The sequence below is a fragment of the Arachis hypogaea genome, chromosome 20 (assembly GCF_003086295.3).
Source record: "Arachis hypogaea cultivar Tifrunner chromosome 20, arahy.Tifrunner.gnm2.J5K5, whole genome shotgun sequence".
NCBI classification, from domain to species: Eukaryota; Viridiplantae; Streptophyta; class Magnoliopsida; order Fabales; family Fabaceae; genus Arachis; species Arachis hypogaea.
In genome coordinates, this window is record NC_092055.1 from 142,773,289 (window position 1) to 142,792,576 (window position 19,288).

The 19,288-nt window shown below is 33.4% G+C and overlaps 1 long non-coding RNA gene and 1 pseudogene across 1 annotated transcript; one reads left to right on the forward strand and one right to left on the reverse strand.

Moving 5' to 3' along the window:
• The first annotated feature begins 6 nt into the window (after positions 1-6).
• LOC112783993 (transcription factor SRM1-like) lies at positions 7-2,942 on the forward strand (annotated as a pseudogene).
• A 14,430-nt stretch (positions 2,943-17,372) lies between these two features.
• LOC112783994 (uncharacterized) lies at positions 17,373-17,920 on the reverse strand. The gene is made up of 3 exons (XR_003193676.2): positions 17,783-17,920; positions 17,619-17,712; positions 17,373-17,533 (listed from the first exon to the last, which is right to left on the reverse strand). It is a non-coding gene; the product is annotated as an uncharacterized lncRNA (long non-coding RNA).
• Positions 17,921-19,288: the final 1,368 nt, after the last annotated feature.

Consider the following 19,288-nt stretch of genomic DNA (forward strand, 5'->3'; position numbering starts at 1 on the left):
ACTTGCTGTTATCACCATAGAAATCTTGTAGATCCATAACAAACCATATAGTTTGTGGTGTATTAGGGTTTAACCTAGATTTAGAGCAGTTGATAGAAACATTTCATCTTTCCTTGTAATAAAAGCTCTATAGTTAGATAGATGACTGGTGATGAAGTTGATAGTAGCTCTGAGTGGAGCTGGGAGCAGGATAAAGCATTTGAGGAAGCCTTGGTAACGCATCCAGACGATGCTCTGGATCGATGGGAGAAAATTGCGGCCGATGTACCGGGGAAAACGGTAGAAGAAATTAAGCAGCATTATGAGCTCTTGGTTGAAGATGTTAATCTGATTGAATCTGGTTGCGTGACTCTACCGTCTTATAATTCTTCTTTGGAAGGCTCAGCAAATCATGCAAGTGATGAAGGAGGTGGCAAGAAGGGGAAGCATGATAGCGAGTCTAATCATGGAACTAAAGCTTCAAGATCAGATCAGGAAAGGCGAAAGGGTATTGCTTGGACAGAAGATGAACACAGGTAAGTTTATCATTGCTACATTACAATTACATGCTACTATATATGCTACTCTTAATTTGCTATAATTTTGTTTCAAGACTATAGAATTTAGAGATTTGATTTTTAGTTTTGTAGTATCTGATTCTGGACTCTGTTTTTATTCACTGGCCTCTGCACACTCAAGATCTTGATATATTCGCGCACGCGCGCGCACACACTCTCTCTTCATAAATTCTTGTGTCTTCCTCTGTGTACCTTAACACACTCTATATATCTGTACTGACTAGTGATTAATAACTATGTTCCGAGGTTCATTAAGTGAACCGGCATGGCTTCTGGTACTGTCTCATAAGGTTATGACAATGCACTATCGATTTAGATGAGGATTAAATGGTAAAGACGAGGTTTAGAGGGGTGAATCTAAAATTTTAACTGAGTTCTGCATTTCTGGTTGTTCCATCAGAACAAGCAGTGGATTATTAATGGTTAGTGCAGTAATTTCATGAGATGTGGTAATGTGGTAAATAGAGTAATATTTTATCTTGGTTCATGAAGATGAAGGATCCATGATATCTTGATTTTACATATGCAGTTCTCTCAGTTCAACTAAGCTATTATTTTACTTGATATTGTTCATATTGAATGAGATAAATCACTCCCTCTCATTACATCAATTTACTATCAATATTTAAGCTTACTCTAAAGTTGTGTTTAAATATATTCTGTTCTGTATTTTCGGCATCTTTTGGTGATTGGAAACTGCTGTGTTTGGGGTCTTTACTCTATCCCGCTCGCATGCACCTTCAGCCTCTGCTTTCACCTTGTTTCTCCATTGTGGTTCGAAGTTCGGTCTCAGGACAGCATTTTGTTTTGTCTTAGGTCAATCGAAGTTTTGCTCTCCTGCTCGATCATTGGTCAATCCAAGTAATTGATCCTATTAAACTTAGTTTTGGCTGGTTTTTGTTTGATTTCCTCCCACTTTGAATGTTCTAAGATCTCCTTCAAGTAAAGGGATGGTGTTGTTCAATTATGATTTCCTATTGTTAAGGACACTATAATGTTGTTTGGTTCATATAGTCGATCCCTTCTAGTGTGACAAAGCTTTGTTGTCGTCTTCTTGTTGTTATTGTCGAGGTTCAATTTTAACATGCTTAAGCTTTACTAAACTCTAATCTCATATCACCTAATCACTTCTTAGAAATTTCTTTTTTCCTCATTCAGTTCCTTTAAATCCCCATGCTTGTTGCAGTTTTCATTTTCCTATAACCACCAAACTGTGAATTTTGATTTTGTTGTTGCCTCTGCATTCCAAATTCCTCAAATGGTAAATTATAGTACTAAATCCAGAGCCTCCATTTCTAAAGCTGATAAGTTTTAGATGAAAAAAGAAGTTGCCCCACTCACACGACACGGAACTCGGAACTCCTTCCGTCGCTAAATCGCCATCTGAATCATGATGCAAGTCTCAAGTCTCCATAGTCAGTTCCCCTATGAATAATGAAAATGCCAGTGACATATTCTCTGTGCTTATGTTTAATAAATCCAAGGTGTTGATATAATTTATATTAGTGAGGATTAGCATTTTCATTTCATTTTCTTATTCTAAGCTTTCTTTGTTCTAAAATTGGTTGAACAGGTTGTTTCTTCTTGGCTTGGATAAGTACGGAAAAGGCGACTGGCGAAGCATATCGAGAAACTTTGTCGTGACAAGAACGCCGACGCAAGTAGCAAGCCATGCTCAAAAATACTTCATTCGTTTGAACTCCATGAACAAAGATAGAAGGCGATCGAGCATACACGATATCACCAGTGTTAACAATGGTGAAGTTTCGGCACCTCAAGGACCAATTACAGGTCAAACAAATGGTCCTCCACCAAATTCCGCCATCAAATCACCGAAACAACCACCTCCTCCGGCTTCAACCGGTGTTCCGGGTAGGACTATACTCTGCTCCTACCATTGGACAACCTATAGCAGGACCCTTAGTATCAGCTGTTGGCACGCCGGTGAATCTTCCGCCCCCTGCACACATTGCATACGGTATTCGAGCCCCAATTCCCGGCGGCGCCGTTGTTCCCGGTGCACCGGTGAACATGGTTCCCATGACATATCAGATGCCAAGCACATCTGCTTCTCACAGGTGAAAAAAATTAGTTTAGATGTGTAATGTACAAAAAATTCTTGAAAAAAAAGACATCAGACTTAGTTGGATTCTGCGTTTACTCTTTCAGTTTCAAATTAACTGTCGCTTTCGCCATTTTAATACATTGAAAAATCAATGTTATACGTTGATATTTTCAATGTAGTAATAAGTCGAAAGCGACGGTTATTTTGAAATTGACAGAGTAATATAATTCTTTTCCTAGAGAATTTCTTACATGCAATGGCACAGTAAATTAATAATTTTTCAAATAAGTTATGAAATATTTGAGGGCCTTGAGCATAAATGGCATGGTAATTCTATTAAATTGTAAATTATTGTTTTTAGTTGATAATTTATTAATCTCGTCACCTTTCCAAATCTAAATAATTAAATTTATGGTATTTTGTTTTAATAATTGTGTTTTTGAATGTTTACAAAACTTATACTATGAATATAAGATGAATCTATTAAAGGCAGGATCTTGTCATAGTTCGTGATAGATTATGTATATATTTGCGTAATATTTTGAGATATTTTTTAGTTAAAAGAAATTATTAAAACACTAAAAAAAGAAAATGAAAAATAAATTAACAGACTAAACGAATAAATTATTTATTTTATAGTTATTGGTTAAATTTTGTTGAATGTTTTAAGGTGAGTTTGGTTTGTCTTTTATTTTCTGCTTTTATTTTAGTATATTTTATTTTTGAATTCTATAAAAAAACAGTTAAATAAAAATAAAAAATAAAAAAGCAAATCAAATAAAAAAAGCAAATTCAAATGTACTCTTATTCCTTACGAGCTTAATTTATATTAACAACTTCTGTTTAAAGTATTAATCGGACAATTCAATAAATTTGGCCATCTTGTCATGGCCTTGGACACCTCCCAACGTACCGATGCCCGACACAATACCGGCCGGCATAAGGGACTCGGGACTTACTCCACACTCTTGAGCTAAAATCAAGTCAGCCCTGAACCTCAATACTTAGCAAGAAACGTAAGGAATATAAGAGAACACAAGAGAAAGGAAGCTTTGGTGAAAGAACCACTTTATTGCTCAAGTGTGTACAAATGATTCCACATTACACTAAACTCTTACCTCCTATTAATATAGCCATCCACCTCCTCAATGGATGGTTAAGATCAAATTTATCAACGGTCCAGATTAATCCTCCAGAATCTTCTTTACAATATCTATCCTACCACAACTTTTCAATTTGTTTCTAGATTATTCCATACCACTCTTTATACTTCTATATACTCTACCTCTTCTAGAATACTGCTATGATCTTTAGAGTCTTCTAGAACCTTCTAGGATATTCCAGGAACTTCTAGGACCATTCTAAACATTCCAGAACCATCTAGAGTTAATTCTAAATACTCCTAGAAACTCTACCAACACTGTTAAATTTAAACCTTCTAAAAATTACCGTGACAACTGCCGTGAATTAATTATTGAATTTTGTATCCAGCAATTTGAACTTGCTTTACTACATGTGTACATGTATAATCTTGCACTAAATTCATGTACATGACCAATCGAACCACTTCTACTAATTTTCTTACTTTTTACAATATGATATCATATTGACTAATAACATAATAGCTAGGCAAATGCCAAGAGTACAATATGATCATCTTGAATGCATCTTATGTACTCCTTCTAAGATAGGGCTAAATTAAATTCAACTAAAGAAATTGATCGGTTGTCGCAATATATATAAAAAATTTAATTTTGATATGCTATTAGTGTTAAATAATTTTATACGTGCATCCAATTATATAACATGAGAAGTTAAATAGGTTTTTAATTTTTTAATTCGATACACATAAGTTTTTTATTAATTTAAACACAAAAATGTCTCTAATCTTCTAAAATTCGAGATATTTAAGTCTTTCCGTTCAAAAAATAATAAGGACAAATTAATTTTCTGATGAAACTTAAATGTCTCGCATTTTAAAAAACTGAAGAACAACTTTTATATTTTTAATTAATTGAGAATTTATTTGTCTTTGAAATAAAAAATCAAAAAATTATTTATCGTTTTCTATATAATGCTATATTAATAAAAGTAATTGCCTTTTATATTAATCGTGTGAATGATTATTCACAAAAACGAATATAATAATTGGATAACTCTTAAAAATGTCTTAGGATTTATTATTCTTCGTATATTTCCTAAATAGAGAAAGAATTGGCTACTCCCTTTCATAAATTAAAAAATAGTAATATATCTACAAAGCTTTTCTTTTGGTTTATCTTTGAGTTCAGAAAAGTAATGGTTCTAAGGTTTTTGTTGTTCTATTTCTATTTGTGGCTACTATCTCTCTGATCTCTTCTGAGGTTTCATCCAAACAAGACACAGACCAAAATTGGACGCAAACAACGGTAATATATATAATCATATTCAATATATAATATGTTAATTATCAGCTACATCATTACATGATATTACTAACGTAGATTCATGTTGATCTATTAGGTATTTCTTGGAAAATTAATCTTAATTATTTAGTTTAATCAATATTTAGGTTGCTTGAATTAAACTATGAGAAAAATTTGATCAATTTTTATTACCCTTTATTAATAGTTAAGACCTTAATTAAAAATGATTTCTAGCTAGTTTTCTTATCTACTAATCTTAAAATATTAATATATAAAGTTTTTAGAATAAAAACATGTACTCAATTGTATATTTTCAGCTAATATTATTCTTTTTCCTTACTTTTTTAATAATTTTTTTTTATTTTTTACAATAAATCAATAAGAATTCAAACTCCTTAACATTTATTTATATACTATTTTACTAGCTGATTGTTAATTAAAAAGTTTTTTCTTAACAAAATCATTAAATTATAAAAGGAAAATATAGAAAAGAATATAATTAACCAAAATAAATTTCATTAATTACATTTTCTGAGATATATGTACGCATAGTTATCAAAATCCGGCTCGACCCGACCGGTTCAAACTAGAAATCCAGTCATCCGATAATCAACCTGGGTCGAGTCACTCATCGAACCAGACACTCATGAGATCCGGTGAAAACCGGTTCAACCCGGCCAGTTTTTATCATATTTTTTTTGTGATTGAGAATTAATCATTTAATCGACATGTTTATTTATTTGTTTGGTTTTAATTTGAATTAGGTAAGAATGAAGCAAATGGGAAAGAAAAAACTGAGCTTCCGCTTCTTCCTCCAAGTTATTGTCGCCATGGTTGTTGCCATTGGGTTTATCGTGGGGAATTGCGGCGGTATTGCATCAAGTGCTGCAAAAAAATCCATCATATTCATGATCATGATGATCAACAACAGTTCTTTTTACCCTAATGTTATTAATGATGACTCGGAATCATATAACTAATAGTTAACGTAATCCTGATATTATATCACTACTAGTTAGGAATAATAAAACAACTTCATGAAGAATAATGTAACAAAATATAATAAGGATACGAATAATAAAGGTGCAATTCTCTCATTGTACTTATTACTAAACGAATAATAAAATAAATTATTTCTTGTCTATTATTTGGGACATTTATATAAGACAAAAAAACAGCTAAAACTTGCCTTATTTAGCATTAATTAATTATCGCAACAATTAATAAATGCTAAATAAAGTAAATTATAATTATTTTTGACTGATTTTCTTTGGTTACCAAACATTTCCGTTACATAAATGATAAACCAGACAAATAAAATCGCCTCCAATAATAAGCTAGTTGAAATGAGAAAGTTACTTGTAAAATTAATAATAAGCTATTTGAAATGAAGTTAAAGTTTCATGTAAAATTAGATGTGTATGTATTCATTGCATGATTTTGAGAATTAGATGCAACTAGTCGGTTGGATTCAATTAATAAAAACTATTTGACAATGAACTTGTTGAAACAAAAATTTGGTTAATCAATTTAATTGGTATGATTTTTTAACGGTTAGCTGATTTAAATAATAAATTATTAAAAAAAAAGTTTTTAAATTATATATTTTATTATTTTTGATTCGATCCAGATTTGATAAAAAACATGGATGAAATTAAAAAGAATAAAAAAGAGATACACCAAAATACAATATGTAAATTCTGCGAAATAAATAAATAATTAGTTAATAAATTAATTATTATTTAAATAAATTAAAAAATTAAATTTTATAATTTAAAGATGTAAATAATTAAAATACAATTTTTACATTAATTTTAAATATTTTAGTCTAAAATCGGACCAACAGGTCAAACCGATTGGGCCGAGTCCATATTAGACCCAAGGCCAACATATAAAACCCTTGAAATAGCATTTTCTCCCTATTTCTAGCTTGGAATCACGTTGAAGAAAAGAGAATTGGAGGAGAGAACCCTAACCTCTTCAAAAAATTCAATTCCACGTCACTTTCAATTCGGAGTTCCGATTGACGAGTCATTTGCGGCCACGCGTTCGTCTTGAAATCCTCTTCATTCTATCTAAACAAAGTGGTAAGAACTTTGTTATTCATGTCCAGTTCTCCTTTCCACTGAATTCGTAAATCTTGGTTATGGGTATTGAAGGTTTTGATGTTTTTTATGATTTAGGTTTGATCTAGTGGCGGGTAATTGTTGAGTTTTACCCCAATCATCAATGGGTAAGGTAAGAAAATTCTAAACCCTTGTGGTTTGTCCAATTTTATGAACCCTAGTGTTAATTGTGGTGACTTGTATGGATTATATTGAATTTAAGTCGAATTGGAGATTGAATCCGTGAATTAGAGCGCTTGGAATCAAGTTTTGGTGGCCGAGACTCGTTGAATTTAATTTGGAGGTCAGAAAGCTTGCAAAGAGGGGTTTCGTGGTGTATTAAGCTTGGGAGAAATCGGCCAAGTTATGATTTTGGTTTTTCGTAGTTAATATTTAACGTCACGTGAAAACTTAGACTAGTTGACTGTAAGATAAGTTAAATTATGTGATTTGTTCATGTTCTGTGGATATAGAAAATGATTGTGGAACTCTAATGTGCATTGTGATGGAGATTGGATAGATATAATATATGTATTGATATGGAGTGTTAATGATGTTATGGTGAGATTGTATGAATGAATTTGTTGAATAAATGTGTGTCTTAAGTGTTGGTATGTGTGAGTAATTTGGAAAGCATGTGAATATGGTTTGAGACATGAGGGGCTGTTTTGGATTGTGATACGATGGACTTTGAAATGAAAATTTTGGAAAAACTTGTGGTTTGTTGTTTTAGGTAAAAGTTGAACTTTTGAGTTTAAAACTTATTCTCTAGTTTTCTAAACCTTTTTAACACCTGTTTAGAGTCTGATAAAGATCTTTTAAGCTTTAGAACCAAGGTGGACATATTGAATAAGTTGAGAAGATTGGAGAAGTGAATGTTGAATTGATGAGGCATTGAGGTGATAATTGATACATGATATATGATTGAGATTGTTATTGACATTGATGAGTTATGACTGAATTGTTCATGTGACTTATATATTTGAATCATCTGATACACGAGTATTTCTGGGTGAAGGCAGTGACTTGTCACCACTTGTTTTAGGTTGAAATTCGATACTCTGTAAATTTTCTGTCGCAAGATGTGATCGGGCACTTTAACTTCTCAAATTCTTTCATGGGCACATAAGATAGACATAGATCATTTGTATTTGTATGTTTTACTTGAGTGTGCATTGCTTTGGTATGCTTAACTGCTTAACTCTGTTTATCTGCTATTTGTTCTACTTGTTGTAATTGTGCCTGTATCTGTTTTTTTTTGTTTGAATTGTTTGTGTATGCTTTGAAAGACCCTCTTTTGGCGAAGGAATGATGATCGTTATTCCACCATTGATTTGGAGGTTTGGAGGAGACGGAGGGTGCAAAGTTAGACTAGGGCTAGAACCCCTTAGTTAGATTACTGACATTACTGATTTAGAATAAATTTTAAGTTTAATCTGAGTGTCGGAGTTCTATGATTACCTCTGAATTTTCCGAGATCTTGTATATTAATTATGTGGGTACCTTTACCATGCTGACAACCTCCAGTTCTCATTCCATACATATTTCTGCTGTTTTTCAAATGCAGGTCGAGAGGCACCTCGTTGAGCGTTTGGAGACCTTCCTTACAAGCGAAGAGTTATCTTTTGGACTGTTATATATTATTATAGGCTATGTATATGTGTATATAGATTCTCCACATGTATATTTTGTATTTTGCCCTCTTCGATTTTGTTTACCTTTTTCTTCAAGGCTCCTCATTATGGTTTTCTTTCAACTATACGTCTTTTCTTTTAGAGGTCGTAATACCTCGTCACCTCTACTTTACAACTTAAGCATAAGGCTTTGTGTGGTAGGGTGTTACATTATGGTATCAGAGCAGTTCATTCCTATAGAGCCTGAGGGACGGACTGACTATATTTCTAGGCGTATTCTGGGTATGTGTATATGCTAATTAGGATATTTAACTGATATTTGTGGCATATTTCTTCAAGAGCATGTATGGGACTTCGAAGAATTAGACTTGAGATATTGAGACTGATTTCACCTTGATATTACTTGTTTGGTGTGAATAGGAACCAAATGATGACTCGTGGATGCGGACGCAGTCGAGGCAGAGGCCGAAATAGTAATGCGGAACCTGAAACAATTGCGAATAATCCTGTGAACTTTATGAACACCGTGGAGAACATGGTAGATGCTATGCAGGCAACGACTGAGGTCCTTGGCCAGCAAGTTAATAACAGAAACGGGGGTAACGGCATAAATGGGCCGATGACGTTAGTTACTTTTTGAAGATAAATCCACCGATCTTTAGAGGAACCACGAATCCGACGGAAGCTGATAACTAGTTTCAGGCGATGGAACGAGCCTTGCAAACGCAACAAGTGTCGGAGGATTAGTGTATTGAGTTCGCTTCTACAATGAGATAATACTGCTATACCTTGGGATGCATTTCAATCCGAGTTGTATAAGAAATATTTTCCTAATTCAGTTAGGACAGCGAAGGATATTCAATTGTTACAAGTAAGGCAGGGTTCAATATCAATGGCGAAATACACCGGTCGATTTGAGTAACTGATTCTCTAGGATTTAATAAATTAGCTTAAAAGTTGGCCAAATCTTTTTAGATATGACTCTAAAATTAACTCTATTAATTATCTTATTTAAATTAAAGATCCTAAGAGATATCATAACTAATTTAAATCAAATCTTATTGGATTGGATAAGCTTTAATTTAAACTTAAAAGTCCTAAAATTACTACTAAGCAAATTAAAACAAAATCAAATTTTTGACAAGTTTTAACAACAAAACAAACTAAAATAAAAGAATACATAATTTCGAAATTAATTATAGATTTATGGCTTCTACTGAACTTAAAAACTAGTATTGGACTTATTGCTGTCCTTATTTAGCTTAATGGGTCTTGTGAGGGTCACTATTTCAGCATTGCTATTTTTGAGATGAATTTTTAATTTCCTTAACGTCTAAAATCGATATAGTGTAATTTTTCTAGTATTTAGATTTTTGAACATGAAAATATTATCATTTTATACCTTATCTCTAAAATAACAAAATTATCCTTCTAAACACATATTAAGATTGATGTTTATGGCTAGCAGTTTAATGACCATGACATTATAGTCCCAATGCAGTTTTTGTACTTAATTTTATTAATAATATGAATCATAATGAATTATTAGAGTTCACAAAAATTTATTCTAATATTATGAAAAACAGCTATTATTTAGAACATCAATGTTTTATGATTTAAGTGATTGCGAAAGACATGAAAAATGTTAAATGTTAAAGTAATGTTTGGAGTACATTTCATTTAATTATTTAAGCAATTTACCCTTCAAATTACATATATAATTTTTAATAATAAAACTTTATATATAACTCAGGAATAAAAAACAGAACTCAAAGGACAAATTGCCAAAATATAGTATTACGTATCAGATTATATATAGTTCAGTAATAAAAAACGACATCAAAGGTTAAACTGCAAAAAGTGTAGTATCAGATGATGTATAGTTCAGAAATGAAAAATAGAATCAAAGAGCAAATGATCAAAAATATAGTATAAGATAGTAATATAGTATCAGATAAGATAAGGATCATATTAGAATGCAACCTATATACTCCTATCTAAGATAAGGCTAAATTCATACAAACTAAAAAAATTGGATCATCTGTCTTATTTATTATATATATTTCTTAATCTTTCTTATATATTACCTATAAATACAGAAGTAGTTAGGCCGCTCAGCCCGCTCTCCCCTTTTTTATTGTACTCCATCTACAAGTTTTCTGTTGTGGGTTTATCTGTATTCTGTGAGTTAAGAAAAATAATGAATTCCAGAATTTTTCTTGTTGTAATTCTGTTTATGGCTATTTTCATTTTCATCTCCTCTAAAGTTTCACTTGATCAAGACATGAAGGAGAAATTAGACGATACGCTAATATATATAATTTCATTCAATATATAATATGTTAACTGTTGGCCCGTTAATTTTCACTAATATACAAAAATTCTTAATTTATACCTAGCTTAATATATCAAATTTTTAGTTTTCTTGAATTATTAATTATGAAATTTTTTATAAAGTTTTATTTCAAACAAGATTTCTTCTTAATTTCTAATAGCTCAGATCATCAATTAAAAATTACACTGATGATGAGCATAGTAAACATGTTAATAAACTATATAAACATGATTTCAGTATATTATTTATGATTTATTTGTTTGGCTTTTAGATGATGAGTTAAGCCTAGGTCAGTTGGTAATTAATTGTATCTAACAAACAATTTTTAGATTTTTATTTTGAAAAATTTAAAAAAAACAAGAAGAGCTGACTTTCTTCCTCTCTTAACCTTTATTTATGTAATTTACCATTCAAATTATATGTATGATTTTTAATTAAAAAAAACTTTATATATAACTCATGAATAAAAGACAGAATTAAAGGATAAAAAATGAAAAATATAGTATCAGAGTATCAGATTATATCCATCTCAAAAATGAAAAATAGAATCAAAGGACAAACGGCCAAAAATATAGTATCAGACAGTATCAGATAAGAATGAATTAGAATGTAAATTATATATTCCTATCTAAGATAAAGTTGAATAAATTCATACAAACTAAAGAAATTAGATGGTTTGTCTTAGTTATTATATATATATATATATATTCTTTGTTATTTCTCGTATATTGCCTATAAATAGAGAAGATTATGCTACCCGTTTTTATTGTATGTTAAATATATTTATCTACAAAGTTTTCTGTTCTTAGTTCATCAGTGAATTGAGAAAATGTATTCTAGAGTTTTCTTGTTCTAGTTCTCTTATAATTATTTTCATTTTCATCTCTTTTAAAATTTCAAGACACGAAGGAGAGATTAGACGGTACGGTAATACATATAATCCAATATATACTATGTTAACCATAGGCTATATGATGGTTGATTTTTTACTAATATACATGAAAATCTTAATTTATATCTAGCTTAATCAATTTTTTTTAGTTTTCTTGAATTATTAAATTATAAAAAAATTATAGTTTTATTTTATTTTTCAAACAAAATTCTCTTTTAATTTATAATAGTTCAAATCATTAATTCAAAATTACACTGATGTCTTCAATAAACATGTTAATAAACTATATAAACATAACATCAATATATTATTTATGATTTATTTGTTTTTTTAGGCGATGAGTCGCGCCTGAGGCAATTGCTAATGAGTACTCATTGTCGCTATGATTGCTGTGGTTGGATATCTTATTTCAGCCATAAGTATTGTGTTAAATGCTGCAGAGGCCTTCATCGTCATTAGATTCAAGATGATGATGATGATCAACAACTCTTTTGTCCTGATCTTGATGACAATAAACCTTATAAGTAATTAATAACATATAAGTAAACCTTATATGTGCTACAAGTGATGTTGGGTTATGTTATTTATTAATAATTATGTATGTAATAGGAACAATAAAACTCAGCTTCAAGCCTTCAATGCATGCAGAATAATATAATAATATATTATTATAGAAGAATAGTATTGTAGAAGTGAAATTCTCTCATTGTACTTATTATTACTAAATGAATAATATAATAATATATTTAATTTATTGTCTATTATGTTTTGGCTTAAATGAAACAAATGAGTTTGCAAATACTACTATTTGAATACATTTTATTGGGGTGTTCAAATTCAAACTGATCCAAATTAAACCGCTCATCCAATTCAATCCAAACCGAAAACTGATTAAAATCGCTCTAATTCATATTTGATTGGATCTATTTTTCATAACCGATCCAATCCAATCCAACCGCACAACATGCTATAATATTATTATTTTATTATTATATTTACAATTATACTTATAACATGTTTAATTTGTTATACATTTTTCTATTATTCATGTATTATTATTATTTAATAAATATTTTATGTTCAAAATATTATTTATTTATTTATTTTAACTAACCTATAATTTTATTTCTATTGTTATGTTATCGTTGCCTTTTTAAGATATTGTTAAGACTTGTTATGTCATTGTTGATTATTTAAAATTTGATGTTGAGACTTGTTATATGTATTTAATTTTTTTTTATTTAAAAAACTGCAAATCCAAACCGATCCAAACCGCTTGTAATCGGATCGGATCGGATCGGATCGGATTTCCAAAAAAAGTTCATCCAATCCAAATCACACTGCACATAAATTAAGCATTCGGATCGGATAACTTTTTTCCTTAAAACCGAACCAAACCGCACCGCGAACACCCCTACATCTCATCCATCATTAATATTATGCCAAATTCAAATTGAGTGGGACACTAAATTCAAATGGGTGTATCTATATATATTTACGGAAAAGCTCTGCATACAAGCCCTAATGGCTTGTATGCCATACAAGTTCATTAAACAATAAGATCAAAATACGCGCTGCTTCAGGTACGTTGATTACACGCGCTATATAACATCGCGTGTATATCTAACTACCAGATTTAAAATATTTCTTTCCCTTTTCGTTTTCGTTATTTTGAGATTTCGTTCTTCTTCTTCTCCCGCGTTTACCCTCTTTCTTCTCCATTGTTCTTTTCTTCTCCTTTTCTCACTAGCATCTTCTTCGTTTAGGTTACCTTTGTCTCTCTCTGCAACTCGATATTCGTTTTCTATTTTTGATTTGTTGTTTTTCGAAATCAAAGTTTGATCTCCTTTTGAAGATAATGGATCATTCAACCTCAGATTGTCATATGAATGCAGGCGAAGTGGATTATGAGTCAGAATCTAACGAAGTCCCTGAGGTTTGATTTACATAGGATTAGTATGAAATTTCTTTCAGTAATTTGTATAGCATTGTGTAGTTGAAAAATTGCTGAACATTACTGTGAAAGTAACACGTTTACCTGAATTTGTCGATTCAATGTATTAGTTGTGATTAATTACCTGAAATTTGTAGCAGACGCTCGGGTGTAGATCAATTCTTGTTTGGGTGTACTTTAGCTAGAAGTGTGGGTGTATCTACACTTTACTGGTTTTTTGTTATTTTAATTTACTTGTTGTTGTTCAGCTGTATTATAACAGACATGATTAGGTGTGTTTTTAGAACTGTATTATATCTGCATGCTGTGTATTTACAGTTTATGGCTTTAAAAGTCATTCTGTTGTTGAGTTGTTGCGGTTAGGGTGTATCGTATTAGACATGATTGGGTGTATTTGAATCATATCTATGGGTGTATTTACAGTTCTGACACGGTGTATTTTGCAGCCTCTCTCAGTTGTTGATGACGAGCTTGTTCCAAAGGTTGGAATGACCTTTACCACCCTTGAAGATGCTGGAAAATTTTACAGGAATTACGCCAAGGCTGCAGGTTTCTCTACAAGAGTTCGGTGCACAAATAGAAAGGGAAACGAGATTAAGAACCAACTGATTACATGTAGCAGAGAGGGAAAATGGAAATCTAAAATATCTCCGACCGAGAAGACCAATCCGACAGCCGGTCTAAACTGTCCTGCAAGAATTTATATACACACATTGAAGGATGTCGGTGCTTGGATCATTTCAAAGGTTGTGCTGGATCATTCACACCCCTGCTGCCCAAGCAAAGCAGAGATGCTCAAACAGCACAGGGAACTAAGCATGTCCATTCGTCGTACGATAGAGAATAACGAGGAGGCCGGTATCAGACCAAGCAAAACCTACCAATCATTTGTTGCGACTGCCGGGGGTCACCGCGAGTTAAATTTTATCGAAAAGGACGTGAGGAATTACATTACCAGGGAAGTGCGGAATGTTTCCGAACAAGAAGATGCAAAGGAATTCGGGAAATATTTATTAAGAATGAAAGAGAAGAATCCGAATTTCTTTTTTGAGCTCCAACTCGAAGATGATCAATCGATTAAGCTGGCTTTTTGGGCCGATGCAAGAAGCAGAGCCGCCTTTGAGTATTTCGGAGACGTCATTTCATTCGACACCACGTACAATACAAACAGGTAACAAACTGTCCCTGTTTATGATGCCAAATTAATTTATTTTTACGAATCCGCAGCAGAGGTGTATATTGGCTGATTCATTGGGTGTATGCGAAGCATTTGTTAGGGTGTAGATAATGATTTTGCATTCTGGACCATGGTAATTTGTTTCAGGTATAATTTGGTCTGTGGTTCTTTTGTCGGGGTGAATCACCACGGTCAATCAACACTTCTCGGATGCTCTTTGATGAAGAACGAAGAAATTGAATCATTCAAATGGTTATTTCAAAGCTGGCTTCGTTGCATGGGAGGAAACGCTCCGAAAGGGTTTCTCACCGATCAGTGCGCATCCATGAAAAGGGCTTTAGAGGCCTGTATGCCAACAACAGTTCACCGCTGGTGCATTTGGCACATCATGAAGAAGATTCCAAGCAAATTAAACGGGTACAAGGGACATGCCGATATCGAACAAGAAATGAGCCAAGTTGTTTGGAACTCTCACAGCAAAGACTCATTCAATAGGAATTGGAACGATTTTCTGCTGAATTTTGGTCTTGGGGACAACAAGTGGCTTTCAGGTAATGTCTTTTTAAAATCTGCATCAGAGGTGTAAATTGCATGTTTTTTCGGGTGTATTTATAGACTGTCTTTGGGTGTATTATGCAGATCTGTACGAAGACCGTCACATATGGGTTCCTATCTATCTGGATCACCATTTCTGGGCAGGGATGAGAAGCACACAAAGGAGCGAGAGCATGCATTCATTTTTTAACAAGTATATCACCCGGAACAGCTCGCTTATTCAGTTCGTCAAACAATACGATAATTGCCTCGGAAGCAGGGAGCAAGCAGAGAGAGAATCAGACGCTGCAGATTTTCATACGGTCATACCGTGTGCAACCAAATCCTGCATTGAAGCTCAGTTTCAAGATGCGTACACTCACGCAAAGTTTAGGGAAGTCCAAGCGCAATTCAGAGGAAAGGCGAATTGCATCACCAGACTAAAGAATTCCGCTCTAGGCTATTCAGTATACGAAGTCGGAGAACAAGTTTCCAGCTCAATATTCAACAAGTTTGCGGTTACTTACGACTCGGTTGCAGCCGAGGTAAAATGCCATTGCTTATTATTCGAGTCGAGAGGGATACTGTGCCGTCACGCACTAAGCGTGTTAAGCTTCGAACAAGTAAGCCAAGTGTCACCGAGATACATACTGGAACGATGGAGCAAGAAGGTAAAGAGGCGACACACACACATCAAGAGCAGCCACGACGAGCCACTAATGGAGCCAAGAAGCAAGAGGTTCGACCAATTGGTTTTTCGTTCGCAAAATATATGCGAATTTGCCTCCGAATCGGAGGAGCTGACTGGAATTCTGCACCGCGCGTACGATAACGTCATGGCCGAGATGGAAGCATTAAAAGCCAAAAGGAAGGGGACATCTTCTTTATCCCACGAAGACGCCAACTTGGAATCCGTTAACGAGCTTCAAAGCCCGCCAAGGATTCGAACAAGAGGACGTCCAAAAAACAGGCTAGGTTCAAAGCTGGAGAAACAGATCGCAAATGCCACAAAGAAGAAGAAGACGAAAGTTTTAAGCGAGGTAAAAGTAATGTTCTTTAATTTTGTGGCGATTGAGTTTATTTTTCTCGTTAATAGTTTAGGTAATGTGTGTGTGTTATATTTCAGATAAACCTGTTTGATGCTGCATCAGCGGCGCATTCAAATTGCAGCCAATATCAAGGACACGTTATGAGTTATCAGTTCAGGGTACCAGCAGCAGGGGATAACTCGTTGGGTGTATAGTTTTACAGAATATGGGTGTAAAAGCACCGTTATTTTGGGTGTATTTTCGTTAATTCACAATTTAGATATAGACACATATATAGATATATATAAAACAAAAGCTGTAAAAATTCTCAGGTTATGGGTTTATATTTGATTTGATGTTTTTCTTCAAATTTTAGTACATGTAATTCATACATTTTGAATACAGTGCAGACAGTTTGGGTGTATATTTAATACAACCTTGGGTGTATTATTAGACTTGCGTTGGGTGTAGCAGTTTATAATTTGTGTTTATATATGCCTTGATTTTTTCCTTCATATTTTACCACCTGTAATACAGCTTTTGAATACATCACAGACAGTTTACCAGCACAGATAGTTTAACTATGGGAAAAAATATACATGGAATAGAAGTTGTTGATAAATGGCAAATATTTACATCATTTGTTCAATTTACAAACTACCAAGCAGTTGGATTACCCAGTTTCTATATCAGCAGAATTAATCTGACAAAACGGACTTAATAATATAGATGATGGCTTCGACAGCCTTATAGCACTACTCTCTCTAATTGCCCGATCTCTCTGTGTATTCATCTCACTCAATAGTATCCGGGATGCGTACTCCACTCTATAGTGGTCCACCTCCTCCTACAATTAAAAAGTATATTCTGTTTAAACAGCAATATTAATTCAGTAAAGTAATACAGAGTTATATGGTTTTAAAGACAGTTACCTGTGGCCAATTATCCCATTGATACTTCCCCTTTTTGATGTTTTCCGGCTCAATTATCTCCATCCACTTCATAACGTACACAGCGCAGTCATAGCTGAAAACGAATAAAATAAATTACAAATCTCATTTACAAAAGTTTAATGTTCAGACTCACAAATTTATACCTTGTTTTTTGGCCTGATATTTTAACATATGGTGATTTAATTTCCTTCTCCCTCTCCCCTTTCTGAAGAGGTTTCCCGCCGGCATATGTTATCAATCTTGAAAATACGTATCCCTTAAATACGAAAACAAATCAGTAATACACCCGAATGAATGTGCAAGATACATCCAACTGAATGGACAATATACACCCATCACAACTAACGAAATAGACCTATCTATTAAAGTAAAGAAGACAGAGGCAACTTACAGTGAATTTATTAATGGCCTTTCTCTCATCAGTGGGAGCTATTTTGTGTAGCAGGTCAAGTATTTGACATTTACGCTTTCTTGTATTTATCAGCCATAACCACCAATGCCCGGCGTAGCAGACAGGGGCAAAAATCTGAAGGATTGCCACACACGAACAGTGTGTTATTTTATTTTGCAAATAAGTAAATAAGCCTACTAACAAATTTAGCAAATGAAAACTTACATATGGGTGCGAAGTCAATTTTTTTCTATCTATGAAGGGAATGAAACTCGGGTAGGCTTCCACCCTGAATTCCTTTTTCGTTTTCGGTGATACGAATTCCCCTTTTGGGTGATCCGAAAGTGCCATGCACTGCAAGAATTGGAAACGAGAAATGAAATACTAAACTTACACCCAATGAAACGTGACAAATACACCCAAATCAATACAGAAAATACACCCGAAGTTCGTAGAAGTAAGACTTACCACAATATCGGGGGGGAGACAGTATATTTGTTCTTGAAATCTCTTTTCATTTTTGTTGTTGAGGATGAGGCAGATGGCAGATACAATCTAGAAATATATGCCGAAATCAATCTTACATTAATAAGCATTGTAATTGACTTTGGTGTAAAAACATGAATCTTATTATAATATTACCTGAGATTCTATATCACTTTTTGCCTGGAGGGAAGCAAGGTGCATTCTCATCAAAATGTATTTTCCTTGGCCAATCAGAGTGCACATTTCCTCATACTCGTTAGTATTGCCATCTGCATCTTCCTTCAGTCTCGTCCCCCAGATGTAGCACTTTTGTTTCATATCATCCGTAATCTGATATAATCCCCGAGGAGTTTCAAACTTTGCAGAACTTTCTCCCCCAGTCTCCCTCTGAATTTGTGGACTTGTGTTTTTTTCCTTCGTCGCGCTGCTAGCTATTCTTTGGACCAAACTGTCCAATTGTTCTATCAAATTCGCAGCTTCTGGAGATTTTTCCATTTCTGTCTCCTGCGTTGACGCCCCCTCCTGGCTTGAATCAGTCAATCCAAGACTGAATGATGGCACCCCTGGATCTGTTTTCGGAACATAGGAAGCTGTGCGTGCCATCATCAACAGGGCAGCAGCGTCTTCTGCGTCTGGATGACTGCGTCATCATATATAAGAATAAGAATAAGAATAAGAATATACAGATGATAAGCAAAGATTGATTTTAGTCTGATGAACTTACAATTTAGTTGGAGCTGGGGGAACCGTGGGTGTGGTCTCTTGAAGTTGT